This window comes from Maniola hyperantus, chromosome 3 (assembly GCF_902806685.2).
Source record: "Maniola hyperantus chromosome 3, iAphHyp1.2, whole genome shotgun sequence".
Classification (NCBI taxonomy): domain Eukaryota; kingdom Metazoa; phylum Arthropoda; class Insecta; order Lepidoptera; family Nymphalidae; genus Maniola; species Maniola hyperantus.
In genome coordinates, this window is record NC_048538.1 from 8,759,705 (window position 1) to 8,774,344 (window position 14,640).

Below are 14,640 nucleotides of genomic sequence, written 5' to 3' on the forward strand. Positions count from 1 at the left end.
CTCAAGAGAATTAGCCGCAAATCGCAATATAAGGTGAAAATAGTCTATTGGTGTATTGTGTTGTTGGCCAGGGTTCATCGACCAAGGTCTTTTATTTATATGAGTTGAGATGATGAGCTTTATTAAATTAGAATAAAAAATTTACAATAGATTTGATGATATCATATTGTTAGGTAACTAACTACCTACTCGTAGATTAAGGCCCCATATCGAAAATTTTGCGACTTTTCGAAGTCCATAACTCTAATACAATAAGCGGTAATACCGTAGTGGTTAAGAAGTCGGTTTACTATTCGGGGAGTCCGAGGTCCGATCCCGGGGCACGCATTTGTATCTTTTCAGATTTATGTGCGTTGTAAGCATTTAAATATCATTGCCTAAGAGTTCTCTACAATATTCTCAAAGGAGGATGAAGTCTGCCAATTCGCACTTAGCCAGCGCGGCGTGGTGGCTCCTTTCTCATTCTGAGAGGAGATCAATGTTCGGTAGTGAGCCACTGCCAGTGATAGGTTGATCATGATGGTGATGAGTACAACAACATCGATACTCATTTAATATCTATTACTATTAATGGTGTTAGTCTTTAAACTAAATTCGTCGTAAAACAGAAAAACTTTCGGAAACAATTTCTTCGATACGAGAAAATTCTGAAAACTTCTCCAAATACCTCGATTTTTAATTTAAATCAGAAAATATAGTAATTAATCTTTGTGTATTTTTTAAAGTAGATAATACGTAGGGGGTTGGTGCGGTAACTTTCGGTTGCCGCACCATTGTTGTCTGTCTGTCTGTCTGTCTGTCTGTCTGTCTGTCTGTCGGTCTGTCAAGAAACCTACAGAATACTTCCCGTTGACCTAGAATCATGAAATTTGGCAGGTAGGTAGGTCTTATAGCAGACATAAGGGGAAGATTCTGAAAACTGTTAATTTAGGGTTACATCACACAAACAAAAATTAAATTGTGGTCATGAACTAATAATTAGTATTTTCAATTATCAAAGTAAGATAACTATTTATCAAGTGCGGTATGATATGAAAGGGCTTTACCTGTGGATTCTAAAACAGATTTTTATTTATTTTTATGTATCATAGTTCTTGAATTATCGTGCAAAATGTTGAAAAAATATATCTGTACTACGGAACCCTCGGTGCGCGAGCCTGACTCGCACTTGGCCGGTATTTTTGGTTATCAACATAGTTTATTTATAAAATAAAATTATGTACCTACTGGATTTTTTGCTCCCGTTACGGCTAGGTATAATTTAATTAATTGTCATCTCTTTCTCTGGGCAGTATATTGAACGGTGAATAAGTAATCCTCACATATTCCCTAAACTCTATTTCCTTATGGCCTCTTAAGATGATGATCGTAACATTGTGTGTTCCGCAAATTAGAAGAATAAAAAATTCTAACGTATCATTATGATATTCTACAGTACTAACCAATCATATAATTCTGTAAAGTGTACCTAAACGAATGTTAGTGTTATTGAATTGGCATGCGAAATCCACAGTCTAGGCTGTAGGTTGATATATGAATAAAACATTTTATCCTCGAGACGAAACAGAGAAAATCTTCAAATCAGGTTTTATTTTCTACTTCTCTGTTGTCTTTGTAGCTTAAAAAAACGTTTTTAGACTTAAGAATTTATTATATAAAGGCTGCTTTATATTGAAACTGGTGAGATATGTTGTGGCCGTATGGTAATAATTAAATGCGGCAACGGTGAAAGATGTTTATTGAGAGCGGACTTATGATCTACTCTCGCTTATGGACTAACAATACTTATAAAGAAATCTTACATACTATTGTTTTAATCTTATTGCTTAACTACCTAACCTACATAATTTTGCATCACCTCTCTTTCAATCCGATGTGCAGGCAACCTAATTCGATATATTGAGGAGTTGCATTTTTATGTTACTTAAACTGACAATTCGTACATATTACACTGGATATGGACATTTTGAAAATTGTAATCGGCGGAAGCATTATTATTCACTACTTATACCCGCGCCTTCATCCGCGTGGAATACAAAAATTTTAAACCCCTTTTTTACCCCCTAGGGGTTAAATTTTCAAAAATGCTTTCTTTGCGGATGTCTACGTCATAATATCTTTCTGCATGCCAAGTGTCAGCCCAATAGGTCCAGTAGTTTGACTTTTGAGCTGTGCGTTGATAGATCAGTCAGTCAGTCACCTTTTCAGTTTTTTTTATTGTCTGTCTGTCTATCTGTGCATGCTTCAAGCTGAAACTAAGATCGGATTTAAACGCAACTTGACATAATGACATGAACTCTATGAACAAAATATGAACTAAATTCGATAGTAGTACACATAATTATATTAATTAATGTTATTATTATATACTTACTCACATTATGTGCCAGCGTAAGTAGTCATCCGCATGGATTTCCGGTTTTAACATAGAAACTCTTTAATTTTACGACTCCTAAAGAAAATATTATAGAACTATATTTACTCTGAGATACATAATATATTCGACAAATGAATTAAAAAATATTTTTACTTTTTAGTAGTTGTGGTAATAATGAAGTCGGTTTTTATTTTATTTTAATTTATAATGGTGTTCCAAACATTCGTACAAATTTTCAGCTCTATGCGAATTAATGTAACCTTAATCCTATTTTTTATTTGGTTAAATGGTGGCTTAATTGACCGGGCTAAACTGAATCGGATGGAAAATGATGAGTTGAAACTTTATACGTAAAATGTGGTTGGGAATTTTGGAAATTATGTTTTGTCATATACATTGTATCATCGAGTAAATGCACACGAGTAGGCAGTACCTATTCGTGAGCATCGCATGTCGAGCATTAACTAGTTTTTGATAAATTTAATAATAATTATTATTAGGTGTTAACCTTTGTATTAATAGATTTGATTTGCAAGGTAATATACCAGTTCCAATATTGAATCACGCCTTGTGTCATCAGTCGAGGTCTTTTGGATGATGTCATTCTTTCGCAGACCTCATATAATATTTGATTATTAATTTTTTTCTTCTGCATTCGCTTCGAATTTTACTGAACGGTCTTATACATTCTGAGCCTGATTGTATCATATTATCAGAAACATCATAAAGGTCGATACTCACTGAAAGGACAGCACCATTGATGACAGCATGGTATAGCATGATACACAGGTTTCTATGAAATTATATTAAATCCCGCAGAAAGTATTCGTTGGTTTACCGAAAGATTTATGTTGCTGGCACTTCACACGTTATGAGTTTCAACGAAAAGAGCTGCTGCTAAAATGCTAATGGACTGTCCTGTGAATACTGAAATTTCTGGAGGACACTTGAATTGAATGCTAATTTTGTATTTTGGAATCCAGCATGCTACACCAAAAATTGGTACCTACGTAAATGTCTCAGTGCAATTCAATACATGTTACCTAGACATTATCATTCAGACCTTTTCACGAATAATTTAAATAATACTTAACACATTCATATTTGTATATTTGATAGATGTAGACCCCCCGTGAGAAGCCGGGCGGGTCAACTAGTTAGCCAATATAATAAAAGCCTTTAAAAGATAAAACTGAAAGACAAGATCCACAAAGATTAGCTTTAGGCTAATTAATGAACTGAATATACATTGGAATTGATCTCTGGAATGTAACTTTGTTTTAATACAATGCTGGATCTTCAAGCCTGTCGGCGCAGGGGAATTAAACACAATAAGAAATCAACTTTCACGATGAGTAGGTATACTGCATACCTGCCTATCCACACATTATTTAGATAATATATCATATGGAACTAGCTTATGCGCGCGATTTCGTGCGTGGAATACTCAAATTTCAAAACCCTATTTTTTCCCCATGGGGTTGAATTTTCAAAAATCCTTTCTTAGGATGTCCACGTCATAATAGCTATCTGCATGCCAAACGGCTCGATCCATCCAGTAGTTTGAGCTATGCGTTGATAGATCAGTCAGTCAGTCACCTTTTCCTTTCATATTAGGTATATTTGGACATCAATGTCAGATTCTAGAAATGTTATTATTCTTAGACTAGCTTATGCCCACGACTTCGTCCGCGTGGACTACACAAATTTCAAACCCCTGATTATCCCTTCAGGGATTGAGTTTTCAAAAATATTTAGTTAGCGGATATCTACAATATATAATAGCTATCTGCATGCCAAATTTCAGCCCGATTCGTCCAGTAGTTTGAGCCTTGCGTTGATAGGTCAGTCAGTCAGTTTTTCCCTTTATATGTTATATATAGATTTAATTGAAAATATTGCAATATCCTGGGACTAATTAAGCTTATGTACCTATATCGAACCCATAATAGCTTAGGGTAACGTTTGGGTAACCAAACGTAATATACTTACTTAATATAATATTATACTTAATAATATGTACATAGGTGCAATTTAATTTCTTCCATTTTAGTAACAGGTTCGTGTCGTAGGATAATATTTTGGGTTCTGTATCGATATGCTTCCTACGATTTTTTTTTAAAATATTTAATATATTGAAATCGACCATAAAATACAGTTATTTATAAGCTATTTTACCTATCTATAGATGTTAATCCTTAGTAACAATCCCCTTTCCCCTTTAAGCGTAAAGTTTCTGCTAGGAGTACAACGACAATAGTGCAACGCTCCTTAAACCGTTGAGCTACTGAGGCTTTAATATAGGTAAGTATTTTTAAATTCTCATATAAGTTATTTAGCCCCTTGTCTGCGATCTCATCTAATAATGGTAGTTACCTAAGTGATGAGTCTAAGATGGAATTGGGTTAACTTGGTAGGAATATGACAGTTTCATTAAAAACCCATACTTCTGATCGATGATTTCATGACATTGTGCCGGCAGGTGCCGTGCCGTGCGGTGTATTGGCTGCACAGCTTTTGCCGGTTTGTTGGTAACTAGTCAGGGCCGAAGCCCCTCCGTTATATTAAAAAAATATCAAAAATATCATCTAAACCGAGACAAGGTCGTTGAATAGCCGGACTAATATGCTGACCGAGGTAACTGCCAGTCCTCTGGTGGACTCCGTGAAACGGGAGATTGAATTTCGGTTACTCTATAGGTATTCGGTTATAAATCGCGGTTGGTTAGTTTGAGACCCCACTTTTACCGCGTAAAACATGGCGACTGTTGTAAATTATGTGAAAACTTAATAATAAGTATATTAAAGTGTTTACCCTGGTTTTATCTGCATTTATACTTCATAATACATATTTGAGTGCTTGGTATATAGAGACATTGCACAAATATTGAAAGAACAGCCTAATATGTTCTCGGTTCTCAGTTAAACACCGCTCGAATAATAAGCAAAACCAGTCGAATCAGTGACATCATCTTCCTGTGCCGTTTGAGGCCGTGTCCTTTGTGATTGGTAGTACAGTCGCTATATTTCTTTATTTCTTTAGTATTTGACATTTCAGACCCTTAATATTTTTAATGAGACATTAATATTTTTAATGTGGCATTAAAAATATTAAGGGCCCACTTTCACAACCACTTTCTTTGCTTAATGTAACAAAGGTATGTCTGATGAATTATGACATTCTGGAAGTTTTTGTATCGGATTGGAATCTATCAAATGTCAAATTATTCATTAGATAGTACTTAACGTTTTTTTGTGGAAAATACAAACTACTTATAACCACCTTAAATTAAAAATATTTTGTTCTAAATCTCAGTTTTAGTGATAAAATTCAAACGTTGCTGATAATACTGCAGTCTGCGGTTGCCGTTCTAGGTATCCTAGATACGTACTATGTAGGTAAGTTCTAGTAATGAGAAGGTAGTTCTAGTCTTATGCTAAATATAAATATCACGAAATCTTACTTTAAGAGTCCAAGCCAATAATAAAAACCTAAACAGTTTTCGTTTAAACTTCAGACGTTATATTTCGGGAATGTTAATAAATCAAGCCCCAACAACACCTAAATATAATAATCCAGTTTTACTGCAGCGAACTTCCAAGAAGAAAAGTAATTTTATTATTTAAAAGAAATAAAGAATTTAAATTGAAGATTATAATAATTATAGGCCTTTTGTGGTGTGGCTATAAAAGTACTTACCAACTCAAGAACATAATTATATCCAAACTAGCTTATGCCCGCGACTTCGTCCGCGTGGACTAAACAAATTTTAAACCCCTATTTTAAACCAGGGTTGATCTTTAACTATGAGATTTTAACATAAATGAGCTTAATAAAATATGTCATACTGCTAATTGCAAAAATATTAACTACAAAACTTCTTTATAGACACTTCAAAACTGACAGACTTTCATACAAACTTCAAAACCCTACCCCTTTTATGGGTAAGAAAAATACGTCGGGTCTTTTCGAATTTTCATTATAAAATTCTACATTTTTGTAATTATGTATTCGCCTGAAGTGAAAACATATCGTTTTTCTAAATATGTCAATAGTTCTATCGGTTAAATAAATAATTAAACAGTTAAAATAATCGTTTACCTAACCACATTATGTAGTCTAAAATTGCACGCGTTTTAAAATTCGAGTACTGAAACACCTTTTTGTACATGGTAAGTTATCTAAATGAAACTGAACAGCTCAAAATAAAAATCTTACATTATTAGTCTTTACTTTCCATAATAAGCTGTGCCTACATTTACAATCTGGATCCAAGGGCATTTGCAAGAAATGTAAAAGTTTAACATGCTCATACTCGATATAAACCGGTCCATCTTTTTTAATATCTACATAATATTATGCAATCACTACAGGGTATGGCGAACAAGTCGCGAAATTAATGAAGGATATGTGATTACCTAATTTTAAGACCCCATGTAAATAATATACATACATGTACCTACCTACCATATCTGAGCAAAATAAATAAATTATTATGAATGTTTACTGGTGATAGCTATTATGCGTAGGTACCTATTTTATCTACATTTTAAAACATAGTCGACTCAAGTACAATAAACTCTTACAAACATTTAGCCTTCAAAGGAATTTCCAAGTAGACCATGATGTCCTTGCCACCTAGACTGATGTTGTTGTCCACTACGGTCTGTGGAATAACAAGATGGCGCTTCGGGAAGATCGGGGACACGCGCGAGGGACGGGGGTGGCCAGGACAGGTCTGGCTGCGGCGCCCGGCCGCATCGCTCCGCCTGGCCCTGAGCCTCAGCTCTATTTTTAGCGCTGTGTCACCGTTCGCTTTACGTCCAAACCATGCTCTTGCAGCGAATAAACGCATACAAAGTTAGCGGCAAAAGAAACAAAGTTGTAAGTAGGTATACGTGGAATGCAATGTGTCTGCTTCAACTCAGTTGTAGAGTTATATTATAGGTATATCGCCTCCTTAAAATATTCAGGAGGATATGCCAAGAAGCCCTGTGTGATTTCTTTGTTTCGGCTAAATAATTATGCAGGAGAAACAAAAACTTTTGCAGCTTAATTTCCATTTGCCTTTTAAGGCCATGTTCGTAATGTTTGTGAAATACAAAGGAGGTTATTTATAACAATGTGCGTGTTAGTTGGTAGAGCTACCTCCTCGTAAGCATATAACAGATATTATTTTCCACTTTCTATTGAGCTAGTGACATTATATAGGTTTAATACAATATGTAACGAGACAAATTTTGTCAGTCCATGCCACATATTTTATATTCAGATCACGTTTCCCAGCCTAGGTAACAGTAAGTAGTCGTCATGATGTCATTGGCATGCGATAAGTACTGTCCTACAATATGACGTATGTTATGTAAGTAGCGGTAAACCTAAAATACTTTGCCGTTAAGTAGATTTAGAAATTTACCTAGTTATACGCCTATGTTATTTCTCGATTTTGATAAATAATTATACCTATATAAATAAGTAGATATTTTATGTGATTTGGATACGTAAGTACATCTACGAATTGTATTTAAATGATGTTTTTATCAGATTAGTCAGAACCACAAGTCGTAATCTGTGTTAAGTAACAGTATTAACCGTATTGGCTACATTAACTTTCAATTATTCGCCAAGAAACTTTCTGGTCATGACTCGCATTCGCCTACGCGGCAATATTTTTTGTACATAATATGTCAGCAGGTACCTACCTACCTATTTGCAGCAGGCGGGGCGGCCTACGCAGGCGTCAGCGTCACTGTCGTCGAGGACTCTGCCCACGATGTTCATAACTTACCTATTACTCAATCGATAACATTTTTTGCAATACTTACTGGCTTTATTGTAACCTGTCTACTTAATAAAAAATTGAAGACATTGTAGTATGTAAGTAGGTACCTACTCCTAGGTACTTGCATCATTATCATCATCAACCGATAGACGTTCACTGCTGGACATAGGTCTCTTGTAGGGACTTCCACACACCACAGTATTGCGCCGTCTGAATCTAGCGGCTCTCTGCGACTCGCTTGAAGTCGTCCGTCCACCAAGTGGGATCTTCCAACGCTGCTATTTTCAGTGTGAGGCCGCCATTCCAGCACTTTGGGACCCGAATATCCATCGGATTTTCGAATGATGTGCTCCTGCCCATTGCCACTTCAGTTTCGCAACCAGCTTGGCTATATTGGTTACTCTGATTCTCCTACGGATCTCCTCATTTTAGATTTGATCACGTAGAGGAACTCCAAGCATAGCTCTCTCAAATTTGCATACTGGTACTCGCATACTTAGTAGTATAATTTATTGTTAACTTTTTTACTTTATTAGCCGTAAACGGTTTGATGTGTGTTTTTTGTTACCATTTCCCTGACAAACTACTGAACCGATTTTAAATTTTTGAAGTGAAAGCATCCTTATTTTTGCATTTTGGGATTTGGATGTAAAAACTAAACTATATGTATTTAATAATTTCATTTATTCTTTAAATATACATAGGAACTTATAGGCTAGCTTATGCCCGCGACTTTGTCCGCTTGGACTACAAAAATTTCAAAGCCCTTTAGGGATTGATTTTTCAAAAATCCTTTCTTTAGCGAATATTTACATCAAATTATGAGTTATGAGCTAAACATACCGCAAAGCGATTTAGCGTTCCGGTACGATACCGTATAGAAACCGAAGGAGCAATGGGTTTAATATAAACTGCCATACCCTGTCCAGGTTAGCCCGCTTGACTCTTAGACTGCATCATCACTTATCACCAGGTGAGATTGCGGTCAAGGGCTAACTTGTATCTGAATGAAAAATTAGTTAGTCAGTCAGTCAGCTTTTAGATTAGCTAGTGAAACGGTAACATTTACAAATTATGTATGCCTATTGCCTACTGAGTAAAAATTAATTATTTGAAAAATCCAAAAATAAACTACTGTTATTTCATAGTTTTAAGTTTTCAGTTCTGACTGCCAAATCTAGCTGAGTGGTGAATCTAACTTATTACCATTTTTCGGAATAACTACTACACCGATGTTAATGCGATTTTTTGCATTACACAGCTATCACCTAAAAGTGTACTACTTTCTTAGATATTGTTATAAGGTCACCAGCAGGGCGATTGTCTAAAACCGGCATCAATCATTATTACAATCTCAATTGTTCTGATTGGCTGAATTTGTGCGATTCTTGTTGCAACAATGCAGTGTGGCCAATAGTGAGCGAGCATTAACCAATCAGAGATGATTGTGATCGTGTCATTGTAGCTGTCAAACAACCGCGGTAGGGCCACAGGGAACGCAGCAACTTAGAGTTATTGTTTTAATTTTAATTTTTTACATGTTTAATTATTTCTACTGAACTGATTCTCATGGAACTTTGCATTGAACATCATGAAAATACAATAAAATATAAGCTCCGGGTTTCAACTCCTCAACCTGATGCTGCAGCGGTGCAGTGCACATAAACGTTGAGAACGGAGAATCTGCCTATTATGAATATATATTATTGTGGCTACCTGCCATAAACTTTGTCTATAATCCAGGTCCCAACTCCTGAACCTGATGCTGCAGAAAGTACTGTCCTCATAAGCTGTATGGACTAAGGATCTGCTGATTGCGAATATATATTGTAGCTACCATGACGTATAACCTATTTCATTATACTCCAGGTTTCAAATCCTGAACCTGATGCTGTAGTGGTACTACAGCATTATAAAATTTGATGATTTCATTCAAAAGAAGTTATGATTTCAACTGCAATGTGCTATACATCATTAGAGTTAAGTTCCTCTTCAGAAAAGCATCTGAATTCTAATTTGAGTCCCCTTTTTACTGGAGAAACTGAATTATAAAGCTATTGTCACATCGGTTATTATTGCCACAGTTAGTTAGTTTCTGCCAAATATATTATAGACCCTAACCTGGACCCTAGGTCTTTAGGTATAAAACGGTACCTAATCTTGCTAGTTATTTTAAACGGGTCTTATCCGCTAGACTAGGTTTTTATTATACCTATAGCAAAATCTTCCTCAGATTTTTTCTGCTTGTTTTGCTATTGAGTGTTGACCTTATATTTTTTACTTGGTTATTTATCATTTAAGCATATATGAATAATAAGCTGTATGCTTATTATTCATATATGCTTATCATTAAAAACTTAGTAAAGATAAACCTAATACTTTATAACTACTCTGGCATAATTATATGTTATATTATTATCATTTCACATTTTTTTATGAAGTTAACTAGGAAGGGCAAATTGAAGTTACGTTCATTAAAAGTTAAAGTTATGATGTTTATGAATAATAATCTTATTCCAAATAGGCACTTTTAATAAAATATTCTATTAATTTACTAAAATAATAAACGACTTCAGTATTTAATTAAGAAGTGATTAATGTAAACATGTAGGTGTGAATCATATAAGGTTATTTCTACTTTTGTATCATAGTTAAATTTTATTCGTTATGAAGCTAAAGACAATATACCAGTTTCCTATTTAATTTTACACCTCCACAGGTTATGATTCACATACCTAGTCTACCAATTTTAAAGCAAAGGTGTATAACATGACAAAAGTTTATTCCGGGTACGTTTTCTAAAGGCGTTCTTAGTAGAGAAGACTGCCTTGAAATTTTAATTATTGAAAAACTAAAGCGGCATTTAGCATCATAGCACGTAGGTATCAGTTGACACGTTGCATATTATGTCGTAACTCATAACGCAGAGAAAGTCCCAACTCGTGTGGTGAAATCACACCCACTACCACTGTGCCAAATCTTCGAGAAATATCCTCGCTTCTTACTTATATGGAAGCTTAATTTGCAAAAGTTGTTTTGTAGCTGACATTTGTTCTACCTTAAAGCTCATTTCACTCTAAAAATTGGTACGAATGTTGAGGACATCAATATAAATCGATGGGGACTTCTCACAATTCAACTATATATTGGTGTTCCCAACGTTTGTACCAAGTTTTAGCCCTATGCGAATTATTGTAACCTTGAATGTCTATTTTGACCGGACTATAATATAATTAATTTATATCCCGTAGTCTGAAATAAGCTTGAGAGCGAAGTTAATGACACTTTTTTACACTTTTCAATGTTAATGTTTTTTATTGCGTCTGTATTTGCTACTTACTAGGATATAAACGAAAACGTGATATTATCATTTGATGGTTGTCACAGTAAATAAAGCGCAATTTATACAGAAGTGGCGAGGGCGCGGGGGACGTGGCGCGGACATTTTCTCTTATATAAACCGAGTAGGTTAACTTTTCGTTAGATTCTTTGCGACCGAATTTCTCTACGGAGACTGGCTATCGTTGGTTTATTATAGTGCACAATAATTATGTGCGCAAACACAGATGCACTCTCTATTCCCTTACTGTCATCACTCGTGCTCTCATAGTTCGATAGGACGGAAATCTGAATTACGTCTCCGAAACACGGGATACAATCCCATTAGATACGTATTGCGCCGTCCGTCCGCCCTCGCCTTATTTATAATTACATCACTAATTTATAATTACCATAAAAAAATTAAGGACGAACACAGAAAAAGTTTACTGATTTAATTAATGTGTAATCAGATATGTTTTTACATACTTTAAATTAATAAGGTTATTAAAGTTTGTTTGGATTTTAATATCAATAAACGTGTGGACACCTCGTGGACACACTATCTATAGCTACGAATAATAAAACGCCATGCCATGCAACGCCGCGACCAATTATTTCGGTTTTTATGGGTATTTTAGAACACTCAATTTAAATTCTTTAAACGACTTCAAAGTGTTAAGTATCGAATTCTGATTCGGCAGATTTTTTAAGGTTATTAAAAATTACTGGTGTATATCGCACCTTAGTGCATTTTCACACGTATTGCTTGCTGAGTACCCGGTGGGGAAGTGTATGGCCACGGTAATGTTATCTATGAACATTACCGTGGTATGGCCTTCCTCAGTAGCAGCGGTGCAATTTACCTAGCATGTCTCTCTTGCCAACGCAAACTAGGCACACACTATCTGGCAACCAGAACGTATTAAAAGTTACTCAGGGTAAACTCTTACCTTGAGTAATTTAACTGGAATGTCAAACTGTCATAAAAGTTACACGACGATCTCTTATTAAATTGATGCGAGGTGATGCGTTAGCTCACACTTTTAGGGCTTGTTCGGGGCAATTAATTCGATTGTAAAGGGACTCATAAGAGGTACTCAAAAACGCTGCTATTCAATTTATTTTATTTTCGTATCTTAGACAAAAGATTGGTCTCTTATGTGCTCGAAGCGCAAAAGTGACCAATCCTTGGTCACTTTGCGCACATTAAGTACTTATTGAACCTAAAAACAATACGAATATTGTTTGTAGGTTAAATAAGTACCTACTTAATTTTAGTTATGTAGGAAATATTGCATGGTTAAGTTAAATTAGTTGTTTATAGGTTAAATAAGTACTTAATTTTAGTTATGTAGGAATTATTGCATGGTTAGGTTAAATTAGATGTCACTTATGCATCGAATTAAAAAATGTTTAAGATTTTATAACAAAGCAAAGAGTGTCTGTAACCGCAATGCTAAAATTCCTCACTATATTTTATATGTATTAGCTTGAAACACAGTACGTCCCAACATTTTTGAAACCTACTTATAGGGCAATGGCTTTCGGACGTAGATACCTACCTGATAAGCAAAAATAAAACACGATGGTATGTAAGTTCCGTGTTTATGAACGCGACCATGATTTGTGTTATATTACGAGTTTAAAGTTACTGTTACGTGAAAACTTATATTATGAGCTACAACCTTGTGCGATGGCGGGACGTGATTACGATGGCAAGCCGACCGTGACACTGGCGCAGGTCATGATAATGACGACTTCATCCGTTCCTGCACGAAGCCTCACAGGCAGAGCAAACCGTCTCACACTTTGAATCCTAAAAATACTGTTGAACCTTTGAACGAGATTAAGTTCAATATCAAAAAGTCGACCACTTAATCCAAAAATCCTCGTTCGGTCCTTAAATTAACACCATGCGTGATTTTTCATATTTAAATCTTAGAAGCTGACTGACTGACTGATCTATCAGCGCACAGCTCAAACTGCTGGACGGATCGGGCTGAAATTTGGCATGCAGATAGCTATTTTGACGAAGACATCCATATCTGCATGTAAAATTTCAGCCGGATCCATCCAGTAGTCCGAGTTGTGCGTTTATAAATCAGTCGGCCAGTTAGTCAGATAGTCAGTCAGCTTTTCCTTTCATATATATAGATTATAGCAATAATAAATTGAAATACACAGTTCCGTTACATGAAAAATATACCTAAGTTTTGTATTACGCGACAGGTCGAGATGGCAATCGGGGAGGGAATGCCCCGCACACCCGCATAACCCCTACGCTGACCCGGTGCGGGTGAGCGCGGGCGACGTACGGGTGTGCGGGGCGTCCTCCCGCCTCATACCCTGATTGCCATCTCGCCTGTCGCGGACTCTAGGTACCTACTCGCAGTAGCAGTAGGCCCTCAGAGTGTCGGTACCTCAGGACCGTTATCTGGTCACCGCTACGCTAGCGTAGCGCCGCATGCCGCGCTTCTTGCCGCCACGGGAAATGACTTGGACGTTCTAACAATTGAGATATCGAAATAGGAACACCGCTTGTATGTGGACATGATAATACACCTATATTACCTTTATAATATATACTAATCCAGGTTACCGATCTAGATTCTAATCTATGCGTTCATGAAACCTAATGTAACATTCAAATAATATTAAACACTACTACTACTTCGTCCTGTCGTCGCCTGTACTTCGTCCGCATAGATTTAGGTTTTTGGAAATCCCAGGGAACTCTGATTTTCCGGAATGTCACTTTCCAGGTCCTCAACTATTAGGATGTAAAAAATCAGGTCGATCCGTCACGTAGCTCTGTTGCGACGTAATTGAAGGACAAACTAACACACAAACACACTTTCGTATTTATTCTTAAGTACTACTTAATATTAAATATAACAAGTAAGTATGAATATTATGATTATTCAATCGATATCCCGAACGAACCCAATTATTTTCTAAAAAATTATCCTATATAATAAACCAGTCGTATTAACTATAAAGTATGCCAAGTTGTGATCAAATTGGTTCAATTGTTTTAGCGTGAAGCGTATACACAGACAGTCAAAAATTTAAAAATAAAATTGTGCTGGGCTCTATATTTATAATGCTACTTCCGATTAAAATTTCCAAAAAATACTTAATGTACAGGGATCGTCCAGTT

General features: G+C 35.8%; 1 protein-coding gene across 1 annotated transcript in view; it reads right to left on the reverse strand.

Annotated features, from left to right (window-relative positions):
* Positions 1 to 14,640, reverse strand: part of LOC117996531 (mpv17-like protein 2) — a 204,275-nt gene that overhangs the window by 90,279 nt on the left and 99,356 nt on the right. The gene's annotated exons all lie outside the window — the stretch shown is intronic.